Source organism: Tachyglossus aculeatus, unplaced genomic scaffold, assembly GCF_015852505.1.
Source record: "Tachyglossus aculeatus isolate mTacAcu1 unplaced genomic scaffold, mTacAcu1.pri scaffold_105_arrow_ctg1, whole genome shotgun sequence".
NCBI classification, from domain to species: domain Eukaryota; kingdom Metazoa; phylum Chordata; class Mammalia; order Monotremata; family Tachyglossidae; genus Tachyglossus; species Tachyglossus aculeatus.
Genome location: NW_024044844.1, coordinates 1,777,014 through 1,802,302, shown reverse-complemented (window position 1 = coordinate 1,802,302; position 25,289 = coordinate 1,777,014). Strand labels below are relative to the sequence as shown.

General features: G+C 47.1%; 1 pseudogene; it reads left to right on the top strand.

Annotated features, from left to right (window-relative positions):
• Positions 1-13,952: 13,952 nt before the first annotated feature.
• On the top strand, positions 13,953-15,531 carry LOC119922490 (annotated as a pseudogene).
• The last annotated feature ends 9,758 nt before the right edge of the window (positions 15,532-25,289 follow it).

Here is a 25,289-nt window from a genome sequence, read left to right as displayed (position 1 = left end):
ACCTCCTCCCCCTCTCAATCCTCCCCACCTTACCTCCTTCCCTCCCCCACAGCACCTGTATATATGTATATATGTTTGTACGTATTTATTACTCTATTTATTTATTTATTTTACTTGTACATATTCTATTCTTTTATGTTGTTGATATGTTTTGTTTTGTTCCCTGTCTCCCCCTTCTAGAGTGTGAGCCCATTGTTGGGTAGGGACCATCTCTATATGTTGCCAACTTGTACTTCCCAAGCGCTTAGTACAGTGCTCTGCACACAGTAAGCGCTCAATAAATATGATTGAATGAATGAATGAATGAATGAACAATTTAAAGATATGCACAGAGGTGTTGTGAGGTTGGGAGTGGGGCAGATATTAAATACTCAAATATCACAGATCCAAATGCATAGGTGACACAAAAGAGAGAGAGAGAGCCGGGGAAAAGAAGGTTTCTGGGGGGAGTCCTTTTGGAGGAGATGCACTTTTAATAAGGTTTTGAAGGTGGAGCGATTGGCCGTCTGGTGCATATGAAGGAGAGGGAGTTCCAGACTAGCTAAACCTGAAGCCCATTTCTGCAAAAATGGAACCGGAGGTAAGAACATGAGGGGTTCTGGGAAAAAAGAGAACTTCTTCTCCAACCAATGGCAGGAGAGCAAATTCTTCCTTTCTGAACAGTAGAGGGGAGAACTGAGTTTGATGATCTATTAGAGAAGCAGCATGGTCTAGTGGAAAGAACACTGTCCTGGGAGTCAGAGACCTGGGTTCTAATTCCATTTTCACCACATGCCTGCTGTGTAACCTTAGGCAAGTTGCTTAACTCCTCCTCCTACTTCACTCATCTGCAAATGGGTGTTCAATATTTGTTCTCCTTCTTTCATAGATTGTGAGCCCCATATGGGAGCTGCTTTTCTTTTATCTACCCCAGTGCTTAGTTCAGTGCTTGGCACATAGTAAGCACTTAACAAATGTTCATTGTTTCAATCATATTGATTGAGCGCTACCTGAGCTGAGAACACTGTACTAAGTGCCTGGGAGAGTACAACAATAAACAGACATATTCCCTATCCACAAAGAGTTTATAATCTAGAGCTGGGGGAGACAGACATTAATACAAAACAATAACACGGCCCCACAAGTGCTATGGAGCTTGGAGCAGGGAAGAACAAAGGGAGAAATTTCGGGGCGAAGCAGAAGGAACTGGGAAAAGAGGAAAGGGGGGCTTAATCAGGGAAGGCCTCCTGGAGGAGATGTGCCTTCAATAAGGCTTTGAAGGGGGGTAGAAATTGGATTTGAGGAGGTAGGGCGTTCCAGGCCAGAGGCAGGACATGGTCAAGGGCTCAGCAGTGAGATAGATAAGATAGAGTTACAGTGAGAAAGTTGGCATTAGAGGAGTGAAATTTGTGGGCTGGGTAGTACTAGATGAGTAGCAAGGTGAGGTAGGAGGGGGCAAGGTGATGGAGTGCTTTAAAGTCAATGGTGATGTATTTTTGTTTGATGCAAAGGGAGAAGGGCAACCCTGACGTGTGGAGAAACATGTACTGAACGTTTCTGTAGGAAAATGATCCGGGCAGCAGAGTGAAATATGGACTGGAGAGTGGAGAGGCAGGAGTCTGGGAGGTCAACACGGAGGTTGATACAGTAATCCAGGTGGGATAGGATGAGTGATTGTTTTAAGATGGTAGCATTTGGGTGGAGAGGAAAGGGTAGATTTTAGCGATGTTGTGAAGGTGGGACTGACAAGATTTAGTGATGGATTGAATAGGTGGGTTGAATGAAAGAGAAGAGTCAAGGAAAAAAGAAAGTTCTAACATGGTTGAATACAGAGGCCAGAATTGCAGCATGTTTTCTTCCCTGAGCACAAGAAAAAGTCACCAGAGAGGGATGGAAAGAATGGCCCCTTAAGACTGCCTCAGGCAATGCATTTCTATGATTTGATTCCCAGCCCTGTCTAATTGAGCCTCTCGCCTCCTGGATCTCTGGGAACCAAAGAATATTCCAACAGGTCAGCACCATTCAATCATTCATTCATTCAATCGTATTTATTGAGCATTGTACTAAGCGCTTGGGACGTACAAGTCGGCAACATATAGAGATGGTCTCTAACCAACAGCGGGCTCGTAATCTAGAACGGGGTAACAGACAACAAAACAAAGCATGTCGACAGGTGTCAAAATCGTCAGAAGAAATAGAATTATAGCTATATGCACATCATTAACAAAATAAATAGAATAGTAAATATGTACAAGTAAAATAAACAGAGTAAAAAATCTGCACAAATATATACAAGTGCTGTGGGGAAAGGGAAGGAGGTGGGCGGGAGGGATGGGGAGGAGGAGAGGAAATAGGGGGCTCAGTCTGGGAAGGCCTCCTGGAGGAGGTGAACTCTCAATAGGGCTTTGAAAGGAAGAAAAGAGCTAGCTTTGTGGATGTGTGGAGGGAGGACATTCCTGGTCAGGGAAGGACGTGTGCTGGGGTTCGACGGCGGGACATGCGAGAATGAGGCACAGTGAGGAGATTAGAGGCAGAGGAGAAGAGGGTGCGGACCTCTGGAGATTTTTAAGGAGGGGAGTGACATGCCCAGAGGGTTTCTGTACAAAGATAATCTGGGGAGCAGAGTGAAGTATTGACTGAAGCAGGGAGAGACAGGAGGACGGGGGATCAGAGAGGAGGCTGATGCATTAATCTGCTGATGCATTGATGCACCGCTGAGGCTGATACACCACCTCCTTCCTCTCCATCCCCCGCTCCCCAAAACCACCAGCCCAGAGTGACGTTTTCCCCTGCATTGCCTATTCATTCATTCATTCAATCATATTTATTGAGCACTTATTGTGTGCAGACCTTTGTACTACGCGCTTGGGAAGTACAAGTTGGCAACATATAGAGACAGTCCCTACCCAACAGCAGGCTCACAGTCTAGAAGGGGGAGACAGACAACAAAACAAAACATAATAACGAAATAAAATAAATAGAATAAATATGTACAAATAAAATAAATGAATAAATGGAGTAATAAATACGTACCAACATACATACATATATACAGGTGCTGTGGGGAGGGGAAAGAGGTAAGGTGGGGAGATGGGGATGGGGAGGAGGGGGAGAGGAACGAGGGGGCTCAGTCTGGGAAGACCTTCTGGAGGAGGTGAGCTCTCAGTAGGGCTTTGAAGGGAGGAAGAGAGCTAGCTTGGCGGATGTGCGGAGGGAGGGCATTCCAGGGCAGGGGGATGACGTGGGTCGGGGGTCGATGGCGGGACAGGCGAGAACGAGGCACAGTGAGGAGATTAGCGGCAGAGGAGCGGAGGGTGCGGGCTGGGCTGTACAAGGAGGGAAGGGAGGTGAGGTAGGAGGGGGCTAGGTGATGAAGATCCTTGAAGCCGAGGGTGAGGAGCCTTTGCCTGATGCGTAGGGTGATTGGTAGCCACTGGAGATGTTTGAGGAGGGGAGTAACATGCCCAGAACGGTTCTGCACAAAGACGATCCGGGCAGCGGTGTGAAGTATGGATTGATGTGGGGAGAGACAGGAGGATGGGAGATCGGAGAGGAGGCTGATGCAGTAATACAGACGGGATAGGATGAGAGCTTGAGCGAGTAGGGTAGCGGTTTGGATGGAGAGGAAAGGGCGGATCTTGGCAATGTTGCAGAGGTGAGACCAGCAGGCTTTGGTGACGGATTGGATGTGAGGGGTGAACGAGAGATCAGAGTCGAGGATGACACCGAAGTTACGGGCTTGTGAGACGGGAAGGATGGTAGTGCCGTTAACAGTGATGGGAAAGTCAGGGAGAGGGCAGGGTTTGGGAGGGAAGATAAGGGGTTCAGTCTTGGACGTGTTGAGTTTTAGGTGGCGGGCAGACATCCAGATGGAGATGACCTGAAGGCAAGAGGACATACGAGCTTGGAGGGAGGAAGAGAGAGCAGGGGCGGAGCTGTAGATTTGGGTGTCATCAGCGTATAGATGATAGTTGAAGCCGTGGGAGCGAATGAGTTCACCAAGGAAGTGAGTGTAGATAGAGAACAGAAGGGGACCAAGAACTGAACCTTGAGGAACCCCTACAATAAGGCGGTGGGAGGGAGAGGAGGAGCCTGCAAAAGAGACTGAGAATGAACGACCAGCGAGATAAGAGGACAACCAGGAGAGGACAGAGTCTGTGAAGCCAAGATTGGATAGCGTGTTGAGGAGAAGCGGGTGATCCACAATGTCGGAGGCAGCTGAGAGGTCGAGAAGGATTAGGATAGAGTAGGAGCCGTTGGATTTGGCAAGCAGGATGTCATTGGTGAACGTTGAGGGCAGCTTCCGTGGAATGTAGGGGACGGAGGTCAGATTTGAGGGAGTCGAGGAAAGAGTTGGCGTTGAGGAATTCGAGGCAGCGCGTGTAGAAGACTCGTTCAAGTAGTTTGGAAAGGAATGGTAGGAGGGAGATAGGGCGATAATTAGAAGATGAGATGGGGTCAAGAGAGGGTTTTTGTAGAATGGGAGAGACGTGAGCATGTTTGAAGGGGGTAAAGGAACCAGTGGAGAGTGAGCGGTGTAGGATGGAAGTTATGGAGGGGAGAAGGGACGGAGCGAGAGATTTCAAAGATGAGAAGGAATGGGGTCAGAAGCACAGGTGGCCGGAGTAGCACTTGAGATAAGGGAGGAGAGCTCCTCTGAGGATATTGCTGGGAAGGATGGGAGAGTAGCGGAGAGCGTTGAGAGCCGGGGGGTTGGAGAAGGGGCGGGGGAGTGACTTTGGGGAGCTCAGACCTGATGGATTTAATTTTATTAATGAAGTAGGAGGCCAGATCGTTGGGGGTGAGGGAAGGAGGAGGGGAAGGAACAGGGGGCCTGAGAAGGGAATTAAATGTACCGAAGGGCTGGCGGGAATGATGGTCATGGGTGTCAATAATGGAGAAGAAATTGTTTTGTCTGGCAGGGGAGAGGGCTGAGTTAAGGCACGTAAGTATAAACTTGAAGTGAACGAGGTTGGCATGGTGTTTAGACTTTCGCCAGCAGCGTTCGTCAGATCGAGCATAAGAGCGAAGGAGGCGGACGGTGGCAGTGATCCAGGGCTGTGGGTTAGTGGTGTGAGAGCGGCGAAGGGAAAGTGGAGCGAACGAGTCTAGCTGAGTAGAGAGGGTAGAGTTGAGAGCAGTAATCTGATCATCAAGATTTGGTTGAAAGGAAAGGGAGTCGAGGTGGGGTGTGAGACGCTCAGAAAGACGGATGGGGTCGAGAGAGCGGAAGTCTCTGTGAGGAAGTAATATAGATGTACAGGGGAAAGGAGTGTGAGTGAGGAGGCAGGTGAGAAGGTTACGATTAGAGAGAGGGATTTCAGAGTTTGTGAGGGTGGAGATAGTGCAGCGGTTGGAGATGATGAGGTCGAGGGTGTGACCAAGTTGGTGAGTGGGCGAGGTGGGGTGGAGGAAGAGGTTGGCAGCGTCAAGGAGAGATAGAAGGCGGGCGGCAGAGGAGTCACCAGGGATATCCATGCGGATGTTGAAGTCTCCGAGGATCACAGTGGGCATAGAAAAGGAGAGAAGGAAGGTGAGGAAGAGGTCAGAATCGTTACAGATGTTGGAGGTGGGGCCGGGGGGGCGGTAGATGACAGCTAAAAGAATCTGGAGGGTGTGGTAGAGGCGAATAATGTGGGCTTCAAAGGAAGGGAAGGGAAACGGGAGGAGGGATAGTGCGAAAGCGACATTGGGGGGCGAGAAAGTAACCGAAACCTCCTTCTTTTCCGGTGAGTCTGGGAGAAGAAGAGGCCTCCACTGGAGAGAGCAGCAGAAGAGACCGTGTCGTCCGGAGACAGCCATGTTTCAGTTAGGGCGAGGAGGAGTAGAGACCTGGAAAGGAATAGGTACAGGATGAAAGGGAGCTTACTTGGAGCGGGGGTTCCAGAGGCCACACTTAGCAGCAGCTGTGGATGGAGGGGAGGGAGGGGGAAGGGTGCGAGGGGTGACGAGGGTTTGGATTGGGATGAGTTGGCCGGGGCCTACGCGGGGAGAGTGAGAAGAAGGGTGGCTATGGGAAAGTAGAACTGCGGAGGAGGGGAGGGAGGTGGCTGGGAGGGAGGAGTTGAGGATTGGCGCTGATACAGAGGGATCCTGGGTAGGGTGTGAGGGGGAGCAGTGATGGTGGGGGAAAGGGAGGGAAAATGCTGGTTGGGAGAGGGGAAGGGAAAGGTGAGGAGTGGGAATGGCAGTTGGGAGCAAGGAAATTGATAGTTTATGGTGAGGTCAGCAGGGTAAATGACAGCACAGCGGGAGGTTAACAATTGAGATGCAGAAGCGATGAAACAGCAGCAATGATATAAACTTGCGATGACATCACAGAGGGTAGTTAACGATTAACATGCTATGGCAATAATAAAATAGGCAGATAATGATGTCACAGAGAGCAGATACAAACTATTATGTGTTGGAGTAGGCTGGAACTGTTAAGCGGCGTCAGGGATCGGAGATGCCTGGGGAGAGGAGTGAACAGCCAAATGGCATTGGAGGGCTGAGTAGGTGCGAATGAGCCTGTCGTTAATGTAACTTGGTGATAACAAGGGCCTTTTTCCTTGTGGGAAAGGAGGCGGGGCGGGGTGGAGAATCAGTCAGGTCCGGACTTGGAAGGGGAGTACTGGGGGCTCTTTAAGGATGGTCACTTAACCGGTGTTGGGGGGGGTGGAAGCAGGGGTCGTCTACGGGGGCGCTCTGAGGAGAGGATCCTTCCGGTAGCAGCAAGGCCGGGCGATGTGATGGCGGGCGGGCCTCTCGGGAACGGAGTCCCGAGCTTCTATGGCGGCGCTCTGAGGAGAGGATCCTTCCCGTAGCAGCAAGGCCGCACAGTGCTATTGCCTATTGGGTCTAATCAGAGGTTTGCGTTTTGCCTTTATTCCCAGGGCCTTAGTTAACGTACCTTAAAAATTCACCCCAGGCCCCAGTGTGGCCTTACAACTGAGATGCAGAAGCCGGGAAAAAGCCCTTGGTCTCAGTCCCGCCTCTCCTCATGATCGGGAAAGCGGATTTTGTATTTACGGCCTTTGACTCTACTACTGCGGTTGGACCTTAATGCCTTGTCTCAGGTCTGAAGTTGCTGTGCTCATTCTACAGATGGGGGAAACAGAGGCCCGCTGTGGGGAGGATGCATTGCTAAGGGAAACCGGTGAAGTAGCCGACCTGGGTTTACCATTTCGACTCCCAGCTTTCATCACCATTTCGGCTTCCAGCTCAGCAGAAACATATACTGGGGTAAGGATGCTAGGTAGGCTGTTGGTTTGGGGGAGAGTTTGAGGTAGGATAAGGCATGGGCAGGGAATGACAGTTCTTTTGCCCAGAGTCCTTTGAAGGTCCAGACTTCACTGGAGCTGCCCAATAGCTGGACCACCCACCGTGGGTGTTGTAGACCATTGAATGCCAAAAGATCCTTTCCTTTCTTAATCTAAGTGAGCAGTTTATTTCATTGTTTTTGTCCCGTGGCATCTGTTTAGTGCTTACTATGTGCCAGACACTGTAATAGCAAAGGGGTAGATACCAAAAAATTCAGTTGGACATGCGCCATGTCCTACATGGGGCTCACAGCCTTAATCCCCATTTCACATGAGGTAACTGAGGCAAAGTGAAATGAAGTAACTTGCTCAAAGTCACGCAGCAGACAAGTGGTGAAAGAGCTTGCTTAAACTGTGATCCCCATGTGAAACAGAGACAATGTCCAGCTTGATTGACTTGTTTCTACTCCAGTGCATAGAACAGTGTTTAACACATAGTAAGTGCTTGGCCTAGTGGAAAGAGCACAGGCCTGGGAGTCAGAAGGATCCGGGTTCTAATCCTAGCTCCACCACATATCTGCTGTGTGACCTTGGGCAAGTCATTTAACTCCTCTGGGCCTCGGTTACCTGATCTTTATAATGGGGATTAAAACTGTGAGCCACATGTGGGACAGGGACTCTGTCCAACCTGATTAGCTTGTATCCGCCCCAGAGCTTAGAACAGTGCTTGGCAAATAGTAAGTGCTTACCAAATACCATTATCATTCATAATGTTGGGTCACATACAGGTGTATGTGACTAAAGATCTTTTTCCTGGAGCGGTGAAGGGGTCTGAGGAATCCATGTTCCAAGATCTTTTCATACTTATCTTCACATGATCATTTTAATTTATTCTCCCTGTAGACTGTAAACACAGGGAACATGTCTCTCAACTCTGATATATCATACTTTCCCAAGTATGCTTAGTACAGTATTCTACACACAATAAACACCCAATAAATACCATTAATGTGTGTACTGGTTCTTAGTGTTAATAATGAGAATGATGGTATTTGTTCTCTTGTCTAATGCCATAGAGTCGTCTAAGATCCATAGCGACGCCATGAACATGTCTCTCGAGAACGCCCCACCTCCATCTGCAATCGTTTTGGTAGGGTAACCATAGAGCTGTCTTAGTAAAAATATGGAAGTGGGTTACCATTGCTTCCTTCCACGCAGTAAACTCGAGTCTCAGTCTTAGACTCTCTCCCATACTGCTGCTGCCCAGAACAGGGGAGTTTTGACATTAGCAGATTGCCTTCCACTCGCTAGCCACTGACCAACCTAGGAATGGATGGGATATGCTTCTGCTTGACTCTCCCTCCCATAGTCAAGACAGACAGAGTACTGGGAACTCTCCAGGTGCGACCCTGAGAGGAATTGGTATTTGTTAGGTGCTTACTATATGCCTAACACTGTGGTAAGTACGGGAGGATTTACAATATAATAGGGTTATCTATAGTCCATAATCTATTGTTATCATTCTCGGTATCCATGAGAAGCAGTGTGTCCTGGTGGAAATAACAAGGACCCGGTAGCCAGAGGACTTGGGTTCTAATCCTGATTGCCAGCTGTGTGACCTTGGGAATGTCACTTCACTTCTCCTGGCTTCGGTTTCCTCATGTGTAAAATGGGAATTCAATAACTGTTCTTCCTACACTTAAACTGCGGCCTAATGTAGGACAGGGACTATGTCTGACCTGATTATCTTGTGGCAGAGTCAGGATTAGAATCCAGGTACTCTGACTCCCAGGTCCATGCTCTTTCCACTAGGCCACACTGCTTCTCTACACTGCTACAGCACTTGGCACATAGTAAGCACTTAAATTAAATAAAAGTAACAATAACAATATTGATAATAAATTTCATTCATTCAATAGTACTTACTGTGTGCAGAGCACTGAACTAAGTGCTTGAGAAAGCACAATAGAATAATAAACAGACACATTCCCTACCACCAAAGAGCTTACAGTCTAGAATGGGGGAGAAATAAATTAATATAAATAAATAAATTACAGATATGTACATAAGTGTTCTAGGGCTGGAAGTGGGGAAGAACAAAGGGAGAAGTCAGGGCGATGCAGAAGGGAGTGGGAGAAGAGGAAAGGGGGGCTTAGTCAGGGAAGGCCTCCTGGAGGAGATGTGCCTTCAATAAGGCTTTGAAGGGGGGTAGAGTAATTGTCTGTTGGATTTGAGGAGGCAGGGCATTCCATGTCAGAAGCAGGAATTCAGCGAGTGGTCGGGGTGAGATAGGTGAGATCGCGGCCCAGTGACAAAGTTAGCATTGGAGGAGCGAAGGGTGTGGTCTGGGTTGTAATAGGAAAGAAGCAAGGTGAGGTAGGACAGGGCAAGATGATGGAGTACTTTAAAGTCAACGGTGAAGAGTTTTTCTTTGATGTCGACGTGGACAGGCAACCATTGGAGTTTTTTGAGGAGCGGGTGACATGTCCTGAAAAGTTTTCGTAGAAAAATGATCCAGGCAGCAGAGTGAAATATGGACTGGAGTGGGAAGAGGCAGGAGGATGGTATGTCAGCAAGGAGGCTGATTCAGTAATCCAGGCGAGATAGGATGAGTGATTGTATTACGGTGGTAGCAGTTTGGGTGGAGAGGAAAGGGTGGATTTTAGCAATGTCGTGAAAGTGGAACCAACAGGATCTAGTGATGGATTGAGTATGTGTGTTGAATGAGAGAGAGGACTCAAGGACAACACCAAGGTTTTGGGTTAGTGAAATAGGAAGCAATGTGGCTCAGTGGAAAGATCACGGGCTTGGGAGTCAGAGGTCATGAGTTCCACCGCTTGTCAGCTGTGTGACTGTGGGCAAGTCACTTAACTTCTCTGTGCCTCAGTAACCTCATCTGTAAAATGGGGATTAAGACTGTGAGCCCCACATGGGACAATCTGAACACCTCGTATCCTCCCCAGCGCTTAGAAAAGTGCTTTGCACATAGTAAGCGCTTAGCAAATGTCATCATTTTTATAGGAAGGATGGTGATGCTCTCTGTAGGGATGGGAAAGACATGGGGAGGACAATGTTTTGGTGGGAAGATGAATTCAATTTTGGACATGTTAAACTTGAGTTGATGGGAGGACACCCAAGTAGATAGGTCTTGAAGGCAAGATGAAATGTGAGACTGCAGAGAGGGAGAGAGATCAGGAATAAAGATGTAGATTTGGGTAACATCCACATAGTTGAAGCCATGGGAGTGAATGAGTTCTACAAGGGAGTTGGTGTGGATGGAAAATAGGAGGGGACCCAGAACTGAACCTTGAGGGACCCCCACAGTTAGGGTGTGGGAGGCAGAGGTGAAGCCCACGAAGGAGACTGAGAATGAATGACCAGAGAGATGAGGAGAACCAGAAGAGGACAGAATCGGTGAAGTCAAGATTGGATAACGTTTCCAGGAGAAGAGGGTAGTCCACTCTGTCGAAGACGTATGAGAGGTCTAGGAGGATTAGAATAGAGTAGAGGACACTGGATTTGGCAAGAAGGAGATCATTGGTGACCTTTGAGAGGGCGATTTCAGTGTAGTGAAGGGTGCGGAAGACAGATTGGAGAGGGTTAAGGAGAGAACTGGAGGAGAGGAATTCGAGACAGCGGGTGTAGAATACTCACTAAAGAAGTTAGGAAAAAATGGTATGAAGCAGATGGGGAAATAACTGGAGGGAGCCGTGGGGTCAAGGAAGGGTTTTTTTTAGGATTGGAGAGACATGGCCATGTTTGAAAGACGTGGGGAAAAAGACAATGGAGAGCAACCTGTTGAAGATGGCTGTTAGGGAAGAAGGGAGGGGGAAGACTTTTGATAAGGTATGAAGGAATGTGGTTGGATGCACAGGTGGAGGGGGTGGCTTTTGATAGGAGGTAGGAGATATCCTCTAGAGATACTGTTGGGAAGCATGGGAAAGGAGGGGGCCGGAAGGGGGAGGGACTGAAGAGGGGCAGGGGAGATTTTAGGGAGCTCACATATGATAGTCAATTTTCTAAATAAAGTAGGAGGCCAGGTCTTTAGGGGAAAGGGATAGGCGAGGCGGAGGGACGGGAGCTTGAGGAGGATGTTAAATATCTGAAACAACTGGTGAGGATGATGGGCAAGAGTGCCAATGAACGTGGAGAAATAATTCTTCTGGGCTGAGGAGAGGGCAGAGTTAAGGATAAACTTGAAATGGACGAAGTCGACCTGATATTTCAATTTCCACCAGCAGTGGCTTGAATACAAGAGTGAATGAGGCGGATTGTGCAGGTGATCCAGTTCTGTGGGTTAGAACAACAAAGGGATAGGGGAGTAAACCTCAGAGGTCTCTGTGGGGAAATAGCACAGATTTATGAGGAGGAGGAGTGTGAGAGAGGAGGCAAGTGAAGAGGTTGTGGTCACATAGAGTAATTTGAGAGTTGGTGAGGGTAGAGATTGTACTGCGGTTAGCGATGATGAAATCGAGTGCGTGCCCAGGTTGGTAATTGAAGGAGGTAGTGTGGAGCAGGAGGTCAGCAGAGTTGAGGAGTAATAGAAGGCGGTCAGCAGAAGGGTCATAAGGAACATCTGTTTCATATCATATTATCAATCAATCAATCGTATTTATTAAGCGGTTACTGTGTGCAGAGCACTGTACTAAGCGCTTGGGAAGTACAAGTTGGCAACATAGAGACAGTCCCTACACAACAGTGGGCTCACAGTCTAGAAGGGGGAGATAGAGAACAAAGCCAAACATATTAACAAAATGAAATAAATAGAATACATATGTACAAGTAAAATAAATAAATAAATAGAGTAATAAAAATATTATACTCATTTACTAAGGGTAATAAATAATAATTGTGGTATTTGTTAAGTTTTTATAACTTGAACGAGTCGTCCACACGCGCTGCCTCGAATTCCTCAATACCAACTCTCTCCTCGACCCCTTCCAATCTGGCTTCTGTCCCCTACATTTACTTGCCAAATTCAACGGTTTATACTCTATCCTAATCCTCCTCGACGTCTCAGCTGCCTTCGACACTGTGGACCACCTCCTTCTCCTCAACAAATGCCATTATAAATAAACATACTATCCAACCTTGGCTTCACAGACTCCGTCCTCTCCTGGTTCCCCTCTTATCTCTCCGGTCGTTCATTATCAGTCTCTTTTTCAGGCTCCTCCTCCCCTTCCCATCCCCTTACTGTAGGAGTTCCTCAAGGTTCAGTTCTTGGTCCCCTTCTGTTCTCTATCTACATTCACTCCCTTGGTGACCTCATTCGCTCCCACGGCTTCAACTATCATCTCTACGCTGATGACACCCAAATCTACATCTCTGCCCATGCTCTCTCTCCCTCCCTCCAGGCTCGCATCTCCTCCTTTCAGGACATCTCCACCTGGATGTCTGCCCGCCACCTAAAACTCAACATGTCCAGGACTGAACTCCTTGCCTTCTCTCCCAAACCTTGCCCTCGCCCTGACTTTCCCATCACTGTTAAAGGCACTACCATCCTTCCCGTCTCACAAGCCCGCAACCTTGGTGTCATCCTCTACTCTGCTCTCTCGTTCACCCCTCACATCCAATCCGTCACCAAAACCTGCCGATCTCAACTCCGCAACATTGCCAAGATCCGCCCTTTCCTCTCCATCCAAACCGCTATCCTGCTCGTTCAAGCTCTCATCCTATCCCGTCTGTACTACTGTATCAGCCTCCTCTCCGATCTCCCATCCTCCTGTCTCTCCCCATTTCAATCCTACTTCACGCCGATGCCCGGATTGTCTTTGTCCAGAAACACTCTGGGCATGTAACTCCCCTCCTCAAAAATCTCCAGTGGCTACCAATCAACCTATGCATCAGGAAGAAACTCCTCACCCTCGGCTTCAAAGCACTCCATCACCTCGCCCCCTCCTACCTCACCTCCCTTCTCTCCTTCTACAGCCAAGCCCGCACCCTCCACTCCTCTGCCCCTAATCTCCTCACCGTACCTCGTTCTCGCCTGTCCCACGTCATCCCCCTGGCCTGGAATGCCCTCCCTCCCCACATCCGCCAAGCTAGTTCTCTTCCTCCCTTCAAGGCCCTAATGAGAGCTCACTTCCTCCAGGAGGCCTTCCCAGACTAAGCCCCCTCTTTCCTTTCCTCCTCCCACAGCTCCTCTTTCCTCTCCCCCTCCCCTCTCCATTCCCCCGCCTTGCCTCCTTACCTTCCCCACAGCACCAGTATATATGTATATATGTTTGTACGTATTTATTACTCTACTTATTTATTTATTTTACTTGTACATATCTATTCTATTTATTTTATTTTGTTAATATGTTTTGTTTTTTTCTCTGTCCCCCCGCTTCTAGACTGTGAGTCCACTGTTGGGTAGGGACCGTCTCTTTATGTTGCCAACATGTACTTCCCAAGCGCTTAATACAGTGCTCTGCACACAGTAAGCGCTCAATAAATACGATTGATTGATTGATTATAATGGGTCAAGGACTACAATTAAGCCTTGGGATAAATACAAAATAATTAAGTCAGACACAGTCCCCATCCCACATAGGGTTGACAGCCTAAGGGGGAGGGAGAAGAACTATCATATCCCCATTTTAAAGATGAGGAAACTGAGGCCCAGAGACTTCAAGGAAGGGCAGCTACAAGAACAGAACCCAGGTCCTCCGACTTCCATGTCTGTGCTCTTTCCTACTGATGTCTGATTCTCCTCCCTCCTCCAGGAAAACACAAAATCACCTTAAAAGCATGGACAATGTAATGGCGGTGAAAGAATTCCTCCTCCTGGGAATATCAGAGGTCTGAGAAACACAACTATTCCACGCCGATCTGTTTCTCCTACTCTACCTGGCGGCTCTGCTGGGAAATCTCCTCATTGTCGCTGTCATCGCCCTTGACCGGCCCCTCCACATCCCCATGTACACCCCCAAGAGGCATCATGGTTCAGTGGAAAGAGCACGGGCTTGGGAGTCAGAGGTCATGGGTTCTAATCCACATCCACCAAGCTAGCTCTCTTCCTCCCTTCAAGCCCCTACTGAGAGCTCACTTCCTCCAGGAGGCCTTCCAAGACTGAGCCCCATCTTTCCTCTCTCCCTCCTTCCCCTTTCCATCCCCCCCGCCTTACCTCCTTCCCTTCTCCACAGCACCTGTATATATACATATATGTTTGTACGTATTTATTACTCTATTTATTTATTTATTTTACTTGTACATATCTATTATATTTATTTTATTTTGTTAATATGCTTTGTTTTGTTCTCTGTCTCCCCCTTCTAGACTGTGAGCCCACCGTTGGGTAGGGCCTGTCTCTATATGTTGCCAACTTGTACTTCCCAAACGCTCAATAAATACGATTGATTGATTGATTAATTCTAATCCAGGCTCTGACGCTTGTCAGCTGTGTGACTTTGGGCAAGTCACTAAACTTCTCTTTGCCTCAGTTACCTCATCTGTAAAATGGGGATTAAGACTGTGAGCGCAGGATAACCTGATGACCTTATATCCACCCCAGCGTTTAGAACAGTGCTTTGCACACAGTAAGCACTTAACAAATGTCATCATTAGTAATTATTATTATTTCTCAGGAACCTGTCCGTTGTCGACCTCTGCCTCAACTCCACCATTGTCCCCAAGTCCATCTTCAACTCCCTGACCAACAACAGATCCACTTCTTTCCCGGGCTGCATCTTCCAGGTATTTTTCTTTGGATTTGCTGCCAGTTCTGAAATCGCCTTGGTCATGGCAATGTCTCATGACCGCTACGTGGCCATTTGCTGCCCCCTGAGCTATGACAATATCATGCATACAAGAGCTTGTGGGAAGATGGCAGTTGCCTCCTGGCCCAGCGGGTTCTCAATGGGCTCCTGCATACGGCTGCGTCCTTCTCCACACCATTCTGTGGACCCAAAGTGATTAATCAATTCTTCTGTGACATCCCTCCGCTCCTGAGACTCCCCTGCTCTAGGAGTTTCCACAGTGAGCTGGAAGTCATTGCTTTCAACATGCTTATAGGATAGGTCTGCTTTGCCTCCATAACTTTATCTTACATACACATCTTCTCGACTGTGCTGAGGATGCGGTCCACAGCAGACCGGGCCAGAGCCTTCTCCACTTTCCTGCCCTACCTCACCATCGTGACTTTATTCGTCTTCCCAGCCCAGTTAGAATATTCCACCTCCATCGCCAAGCCCCCATCCATTCTGGACCTGCTGGGTCCCTCTTTTACACCGTGGTGCCTCCCACCCTGAACCTCCTCATCTACAGCCTGAGGAACCGGGATGTGAAGGCAGCAGTGAGAAAACCTGTCTGCAGATGGAAAACAATCTGAGACAGTCTCCTCCTCAGCTTTTCCATGTCACATCCCCCTTTTTTAAAGGCATTGTGGGTGGTCTCCAATGGAGTTTCTATACTGTGAGCCCACTGTTGGGTAGGGACCGTCTGTATATGTTGCCAACTTGTACTTCCCAAGCGCTTAGTACAGTTCTCTGCACACAGTAAGCGCTCAATAAATACGATTGAATGAATGAATGAATGAATGAATGAGTTGGCTGTGTGAATGATTGTGTCAATGTGGATTGTCCTTGGTTAGTCCTTGTGCTTAAATGCATGAAAAGATAGATTGTGGTGATTCCTTGAACATCCCAAAATTGGACATGAATATACAGAGACGTCCCTCTTGCCTGAAAGATTCTTGAGGCTACGGATTGTGTCTACCAACTCTGTTGTATTTTTCCAAATTCTTAGTACAGTGCTCTGCAAACAGTAAACAGTCAAATATGACTGAATGACTGACTACTTGAAAATGTTTGAGGAGGAGTGTGGCCTAGTGGAAAGAGCATGGTCCTGGAACTGTGAAGATCTGGGTTTTAATCCTGGCACTGCCACTTGTCTACTGTGTGTGACCTTGTGCAAGCCACTTAACTTCTCTGTGCCTCAGTTGCCTCATCTGTAAGATGGGGATTAAGACTTTGAGCTCCATATAGGACAGGGACTTTGTCCAATCCAATTAGTTTGCATCTACCCCAGTGCTTAGTACAGTGCCTGGAACATAGTAAATGCTTAACAACAACCATAATTATCATTATCAGTAGTAGTAGTCACAGTTAACAAATACCAGTAAAAAAGGAGTGATTGAAAATACTGATTGATACTATTAATCAATCATATTTATTGAGTGTTTATTGTGTGCAGAGCATTGTGCTAAGCTCGTTGTGGGCAGGGAATATGTCTGCTTATTGTTATATGATGATGATGATGATGATGGTATTTGTTAAGTGCTTACTATGTGCCAAGAGGTGTTCTAAGTGCTGGGGTAGATACAACGTCATCAGGTTGTCCCACATGGACAACATGTCACAGTTTTAATCCCCATCTTACAGATGAGGTAACTGAGGCACAGAGAATTTAAGTGACTTGCCCAAAATCACACAGCTGATAAGCGGCAGAGCTGGGATTAGAACCCATGACTCCCAAACCCGTGCTATTTCCACTAATCCATGCTGAGTTGTACTCATAGTTAACAAAAACCATTAAAAAAAGTATTAATTGATTGAAAACACTGATTGATAGTATCAATCAGTCATATTTATTGAGTGCTTACTGTGTGCAGAGCACTGTACTAAGCTCGTTATGGGCAGGGAGTATATCTGCTTATTGTCATATTGTAAAGATGGTGATGATGATGATGGTATTTGTTAAATGCTTACTATGTGCTAGGCAGTGTTCTAAGCGCTGGTGTGGATACAAGGTCATATTGTACTCTCCCAAGCGTTCAGTAGAGTGGTCTGCACACAGTAAGCACTCAATAAATACAGTTGAATGAAATGAATGAAAGCACAATATAACAGAGCTGGTAGACACGATGAATTTACAGCTTGATATCTGTGGAAGACTTTCGAGGCCAGTCCTCAATACTGGGAGGGGTCCCATCTGAGAGTCAGAACGAAACTAGCGACTCGCGTTATCTCTTGAAGACCCTGGTTTAGAGCCTCTCCCTTCAAGACTCTGGCCTGAGACGTGGTCTTGAACCATGGAGATCAAGGGTGGGAAAGATCTGGTTTGTGGTCCCTAAGGAATTAACAAGGGCAGCCAAGTGCCCAGAGCCCAACTCCTCCCAGCCCACAGGAAAAAGGGCTGGTGCCACGTTTTGGATGCCCACTTGCCCCTCCATTTCCTCTACTTCCTGCTGCTTGGATGCATATTTGCTCCTCCATTTCCTCTACTTCCTGCTGCTGGATGACCATTTGCCCCTCCATTTTCTCTGCTTGCTGCTGTTTTGATGCCTATTTGCCCCTCTGTATCTGCTGCTTGCTGCTGTTTGGATGCCCGCTTGCCCCTCCATTTCCTCTGCTTGCTGCTGTTTGGAAGCCTGTTTGCCCTTCTGTTTCATCTGCCTGGATGCCTAAGATGACAGCCTCTCCCAACCTTAAAGCATTATTGAAGGCACATCTTCTCCAAGAGACCTTCCCCTACTAGGCCCCCATTTCCTCTCCTCCATCTCCCTTCTGTGTTGCCCTTGCACATTAATTTGCTCCCTGTATTCACCCCCTACCTCAGACCCTCAGCACTTATGCCCATATCCATAATTTATTTATATTAAAGTCATTCTCCCCCCAGACCGTAACCTCACTGTGGCCAGGGAACGTGTTTACCAACTCTGCTATATTGTACCGTCCCAAGTGCTTACTACAGTGCTCTGCACACATTAAGTACTCAATAAATACGATTGATTGATTGAGATGCTCAATGCAGTACCCCTGCCTTTTCCTAACCATGAAGCTCACTGGTTGGCAAATAAATCTTATTGAAACCCATCCGGGTCAGTAATCACCTATCCAATCTGAGTGTTTGAGGGTCCTTCAGCCGACGTAAAATACCTCTTCCAGGAGGTATTTCCAGATTGGTCCTCCCCCTTTCCACGTCACACCATCCCATCACCCATTCAATCAATTAATCACTGGTTTTATTGAACGCTTCCTGTGTGAAGGTCACTGTGATAAGAGCTTAAGAGAGTACAACAGAGTTGGTAGAAACGTACCCTTCCCACCTCGAGCTTACAGTCTAGCTGTCATGGATTCATCGATTTGTTCATTTTTTGTATTCAGTCACATGTCTATTTAGCTGACCATCTGTTGATGAACAGGTGAGCAGGAGTGTGTTTGACAGAATTTCTTGCACGTTTTTCTACTCTGCCCTTGAAAATACAGCAGTGCCCCTTGTATGTGGGGTGATCCTTGCTTAGACACCAATTGTCATGAGTAGAAATGTATAGAATGCCCTAATGGGAAGAGCCTGGTTTTAGAAGTCAGAGGATTTTAGTTCCAATTCTAGCTCCACCACTAGTCTGCTGTGTGATTTGGGTAAGTCACTACACTTCTCTGAGCCTCTTTTTTCCCATTTATCAAATGTGGATCAATACCTGTTCTCTCTCCTACTTAGACTGAGAACCCTATATGGGATCTCATGATATCTAAATGTCAAGAAAGTTAATCAGGCTAGATATGGTCCCTGTCCCTCATGGGGGTCACAGTCTCACTAGGAGCGAGAACAGATATTGAATCCCCATTTTACAGATAAGGAAGCCAAAGCACAGAGAAGTTAAGTGACTCCACCATCAGAGGTGTTTTCTTCAAATGCAAAGGATTTGTATAATGGAATCATGCTTTTTACCTCTATTGTAATGTCCTAAACCCTTAGATGAACACATTAGATGCTCAATATATACCATTGGTTGGCTGATTGATCGACTGAAAGTGGATTGGGTGGTCCCTTCATTTTTTTCTTCTTTTTATATTTTATAGTACTTATTAAGAGCTTACTATATGCCTGTCACTGTACTAAGCACCGGGAAAGATGCACGATAATCAGGTTGGACACAGTCCCTGTCCCACTGGAGGCTCACAGAATAAGTAGGAGGAAGGAAGATTTAATTTCCATTTTACAGATGAGGTAACTGAGGCCCAGAGAAGTGAAGTGATTTGCCCCATGTTCCACAGCGGGTAAGTAGCAGAGCTTGGATTAGAACCCAGATCCTCTGACACTCAGGCCTGTGCTCTTTCCATTAGGCCGCACTGTTTCTCATTAGGCCACGCTGGCACAACAATGTCACATTTCTGGATTTTGGGGAATGTAATTGAACTCCCGGGCTCCATGACATCTAGGCATTTAAGCCAGCAGGGACCAGCGAGCTTACATCACCTTCCATTCCATTGCCCAAGCAGTGCCACCCAAAAATAAATTTTACCCGGAAATGTCTCTTGGGCCATCCACGAGGGACACCCACACCCCCGCTTTGCTTCACAAATCTCATCTCCAAAGGCCTTCAAAGGGCCACGTAGAAGGTTGGTTTCTTCCCATCCAAGTCCCTACAGCTGTCTGGTTGAGGGCAGGGAACGAGTCTGCCAAATCTGTTGTATTGGACTCTCTCAAGCGCTTAGCACAGTGCTCTACACCCAGTAGGTTCTTGATAAATGCCACTGATTGGCTGATTGATGGGAAAGACTTCGAGGCTCCCAATTCCCGGGTTTCCAGTCTTTCCAACACCCTCTGATCTAAACATCTTCCCCTGACATCCTCTTCAAACACCAAGACAGAGGCACAGGGAGGGAAGGGGATATTTCCAGGTACTCACTGAATGGAAGGAAGAAGCAGAGTCGATTTCCAGACACCCTACCGCTCCTCATAAGGCTGCTCAACAGAGATCACCACCAACCCTTTGGTTAATTTTACTTCTACTCCTGCTTTGGGGGATTTGTGCAATAGTCTGGGAAAGAAGGGTATTTTCTTGATGAACTCAAGGAACTAGTGGCCTAGTGTAGACTGTTAGCTTGACTCTAGACTGTAATGTTATGGGCAGAGAACATGGCTGCTAATTAATAATAATAATGATAATACTGATTGTGATATTTGTTAAGTGCTTACTATGTGCCAGGCACTGTGCTAAACTCTGGGGTGGATACAAGCAAATTGGGTTGCACACAGTCCTTGTCCCACATGGGGCTCACCATCTTAATACCACTTTTACAGAAGAGGTAACTTGAGGCATGGAGAAGTGAAGTGACTTAGCCAAGGTCACACAGGAGGCAAGCAGCGAAGCCAGGGTTAGAACCTAAGACTGTTACATTCTATTGTACTCTTCCAAGCAACGAGTACAATGCTCTGCACATAGTAAGCACTTAATAGGTACCATTGGTTGATTGTTTGGAAAGACCACATGCCTGGGAGTCAGAGGACCTGGGTACTAATCCCAGCTCTGCATCTGTCTGCTGGGTGACCTTGGGCAAGGCACTTAACTACCCTGTGCCTCTTTTTCTTCATCTGCCAAAAGAGATTCAATACCCATTCTCTCTCATACTTACACCGTGAGCCTCACGTGGGACAGGGACAATGTATGACCTGATTAACTTGTATCTACCCAGAACTTAGAACAATGCTTGACACATAGTAAGTGCTTAACAAATATCAGAAAAGAAATGATGAAACATTTCTGGGAAAGTAATAATAATAATAATACATATTGTTCTTGTTAAACTCGTACTATGTGCCACACCCTGTTCTAAGTGCTGGAGTAGATGCAAGTTAATCAGGGTTAATACAATATAACAATATAAAAGACACATTCCTTGCCCACAGCAAGCATACAGTTTATGTCACAAGTAAGATTTTGCAAAGTTTCCCTTGCATCTGTCCAAACCTAGGGTGTCTAGAGGAGCTCAGAGCCCTTTCCATTAGTACTTGTGGTATTTGCCAAGTGCCAGGCTGGTATAGACATGCGATGATGGGTTTTGACGCAGGTCCTGTCCCACATTAGGGCTCACACTCTTATTCCCCATTTTACAGATGAGGCAAATGAAGCACAGAGAAGTGAAGTGACTTGCAAAAGGTCACACAGCAAACGGGTTTGATCTTTGCTTTGCTTTCCAGGCCCCTCTAAACCCAGGAACAACTTTAGTTTGAGACAAGGAGCATCAGCTGGGGAGAAAGGAAGTTGGGAACCAAAAATAAAATCTCAGGCACGATGTCATTTACAAGCAGGAAGACAGAACAACAGGTAGTCAGACTGTCTAGTGTAAAACTGGACAAATGGCCACCGTAGGTTTCTGACTGATTCAAACAATGCTTCTTGGTACTATGTAGTCTGTTTCAAGGACCTTGGCTAGAGATTGCTTTCCTGGAGTGTGAAGTTACTTACTCCAAGTAATGTTTAACTGACCTGTCAGCCCTACTGTCAGAATCAGGACACCTGGCCATCCCTGTTTGGTCATGCTCCTGGTTGGATATTGGGAGAGTTAGCAATAAGAGCAGTGTTCTAAGCGCTAGGGTAAACGTGAGATATTGAGCGTGGCTTAGTGGAAAGAGCCCGGACTTGGGAGTCATAGGTCGTGTGTTCTAATTCGGCTTCTGCCACTTACCAGCAAGTCACTGAACTTCTCTGTGCCTCAGTTACCTCATCTGTAAAATGGCGAAGAAGCCCATGAGCCCCACGTGGGACAGCCTGATTACTTCGTATCTGCCCTAGTGTTTAGAACAGTGCTTGGCACATAGTAAATTCTTAACAAATGTTATTATTATTATTATTATTATTAGTAGTAGTAGTAGTAGTAGTAGTAGTAGTAGTAGTAGTAGTAGTAGTAGTATTGCAGAGTCTCTGTCTCACATGGGGCAACTGATCATGATCCACAATTTACAGATGTCAGCTGAGGCACGGAGAAGTGAAATGATTCAGTTAAGGTCACACAGCAAGTGGTGGAGCTGGGATTAGAACCCAGGTCTTTCTGACTCCCATGTCTGGGCTGGTTCCACTAGGTCACGCTGCTTCTCTAAGGGCAACTGCTTGGTACAATGACTTGCACTTAGAGGGCATTAAGATACCTTTACTCTTACTATCAATCAATCAATCAATTGTATTTATTGAGCATTTACCTTGGGCAAAGCACTGTATCAATCAATCAATCAGTCAATCGTATTTATTGAGCGCTTACTGTGTGCAGAGCACTGTACTAAGCACTTGGGAAGTACAAGTTGGCAGCATATAGAGACAGTCCCTACCCAACAGTGGGCTCACAGTCTAGAAGGGGGAGACAGAGAAAAAACCAAACATACTAACAAAATAAAATAGAGTAGATAAGTACAAGTAAAATAAATAAATAAATAAATAAATAGAGTAATAAATATGTACAAACATATATACATATATACAGGTCCTGTGGGGAAGGGAAGGAGGTAAGTCGGGGGGATGGGGAGGGGGACGAGGGGGAGAGGAATGAGGGAGCTCAGTCTGGGAAGGCCTCCTGGAGGAGGTGAGCTCTCAGTAGGGCCTTGAAGGAAGGACGAGAGCTAGCTTGGCGGATGTTGGGAGGGAGGGCATTCCAGGCCAGGGGGATGACATATAATATAGCAGAGATATCTGTGACGGATGTGAATCACTAAGTCAGCTCTCAATCAGTTGCATTTCCTGAGCTCTTACCATGCTCAGAGCACTATACTAAGCGCTTGGGGAAGTAAGATAAAGCATAGTTGATAGGCATGTTTCCTGCCCATAATGAGCTTACAGTCTACAGAGGGAGACAGGCATTAATCAATTAACCCATCAATAAATGGTATTTATTAAGCCCTTACTGTGTGAGGAGCACTGACCTAAGCCCTTGGGAGAGTACACTGTAACAGAGTTGGTAGGTACGTTCCCTGTTCACAAGGAGCTATCATTTATAGTCTCCAGTGGTTTGGAGACCAGGTAGCATTGTCCTTTCTTCTAAATCTCCATTCTCTTACCCCCTTCAAGAAGCTCAGGGCATCACTGGACAGGAATGCCCAATTGTACACGTGTGACTAGATTCCTGCACCTGGGTTTTTCGGGGGTCCGGGAGCTGCAGCTGGTCTATGCCGCGCTGTTCCTCCTGATCTACCTGGTGGCTCTGACAGGGAATCTCCTCATCGTCGCCCCACCGCCCTTGACTGGCTCCTCCACACCCTCAAGTACTTTTTCCTCAGGAACCTCTCCTTCATAGACGCCTGCTGCATCTCCGTCACCGTACCCAAATCAATCTTTAATTCCCTGGCCCACAGGTGTGATATTCGTTTCCCAGACTGTGTTTTTCAAGTGTTCTTCTTCATCTCCCTGGCGTCTGCCGAGATGGGCATCCTCACGGCGATGGCCTATAACCCCTACACCTCCATCTGCCGCCCCCTGGTCTATGATGTCGTCATGAGCAAAAGGGCCTGTGGGAAGATGGCGACCGCCTCCTGGCTCAGTGGCCTTGCTGGACTGATGCACATGACCGCCACCTTCTCTGGAACCTTCTGTGGTTCCAACATGATCCAACAACTCTTCCGTGACATCGCTCAGCTCGTAAGAATAGCCCATAGTAAAGGCAACGTTGCAGAAGTGGGAGCCTCTTTGGGAACTGTAAGTCTCGCCCTTGCCTGTTTTGTTTCCATGTTGGCACCTTATGTTTGCATCATTTCCGCTATGCTGAGAATGCCGCCGTGAGAGAGCTGACACAAAGCCTTCTCCTCCTGCCTGCCCCACCTCGTCGTGGTGATTTTATTTTCTCTCGATGAGTAGCTTCACCTATTCAAAGCCGACGACAGATTCCCCATTTGCCCTGAATATGTTCCTGTCCATGTTCTACACCGTGGTGCCCCCTGCCCTGAACCCCCTCATCTACAGCCTGAGGAACCGGGACGTGAAGGCTGCCATGGGGAAGATCCTGGGCAGAAAATTTCCCTGTAGCTTGAAACGTCCTTTTGCTAAAAATGATATTTGTTAAGCTCTTATTATGTTCCAGTCACCTTATCAAAACTCTTGCCCCTTCCCTTCTTCCAGCATTAACAGCCATCTTCAACCATTTGCTTTCTTAATGACTTCTTCTCCACTGCTTTCAAACATGCCCTTGTCTCCCCTTTCCTAAAAAAAACCTTCCTTGACCCCACGGCTCCCTCGAGTTATTGCCCCACCTCCCTCGCTCCATTCCTTTCCAAACTCCTTGAGCTAGCTTCTACACCAGCTTCTCAAATTCCTCTCCTCCACTTATCTCCTTTATGCCTTCCATTCTGGCTTCCATCTCCTTCACTCCACAAAAGACACCCTCTCAAAAGACACCAATGATCTCCTTGCCAAATCTAGTGACCTCTAATGCAACCTACTCCTCCTTGGCCGCCTAGCTGCTCTTGACACTGTGGACGGCCCCCTTCTACTAGAAATGTTATTTAACCTTGACTTCACTGGCTCTTTCCTCTCCTGGGTCTCCTCTTATGTCTCTGGCCATTTATTCTCAGTTTCCCTGTGGGCGCCTAATCTGCCTCCCACCCCCTAACTGTGTGTGTGGGGGGGTCCCTCAAAGTTCAGTTCTGGGTCCCCTTCTATTCTCCATCTACACCCATTCCCTTGGAGAACTCATTCACTCCCATGGCTTCAACTACCACCTCTATGCGGATGATAACCAAATCTACATCTCCAGCTCTGATCTCTCTCTCTCTTTCCAGTCTTGCATCTCCTCCTGCCTTCATGACATCTCTACTTGGATGTCCTCCCATCACCTCAAGCTTAACATGTTCAAATCAGAGCTACTTATCTTCCCACCCAAACTTTGTCCTCCCCCCCAAACTTTGTCCTCCCCTTGACTTTCTCATCACTGTAGATGACACCACCATTCTTCCTGTCTCACAGGCTCAAAGCCTTGGGGATATCATTCATTCAATCGTATTTATTGAGGGCTTACTGTGTGTAGAGCACTGTTCAACCCACATACTCAATCCATCACTAACTCCTGCCAGTCCCACCTTGACAACATCCTTAAAATCCACCCTTTCCTCTCCATCCATACTACTACCACAGTAATACAATCACTCATTATATCCTGCCTATATTACTACATCAGCCTCCTTGTTGACCTCCCAGTTACCTGTTTCTCGTCATTCTAGTCCATACTCCACTCTGCTGCCCAGATCATTTTTCTAAAAAAATGTTCAAGACATATCATCCCACTCCTCAAAAAACTTTAGTGGTTGCCCATCCACATCTGCATCAACCAATCAACCAATCGTATTTATTGAGCGCTTACTGTGTGCAGAGCACTGTACTAAGCA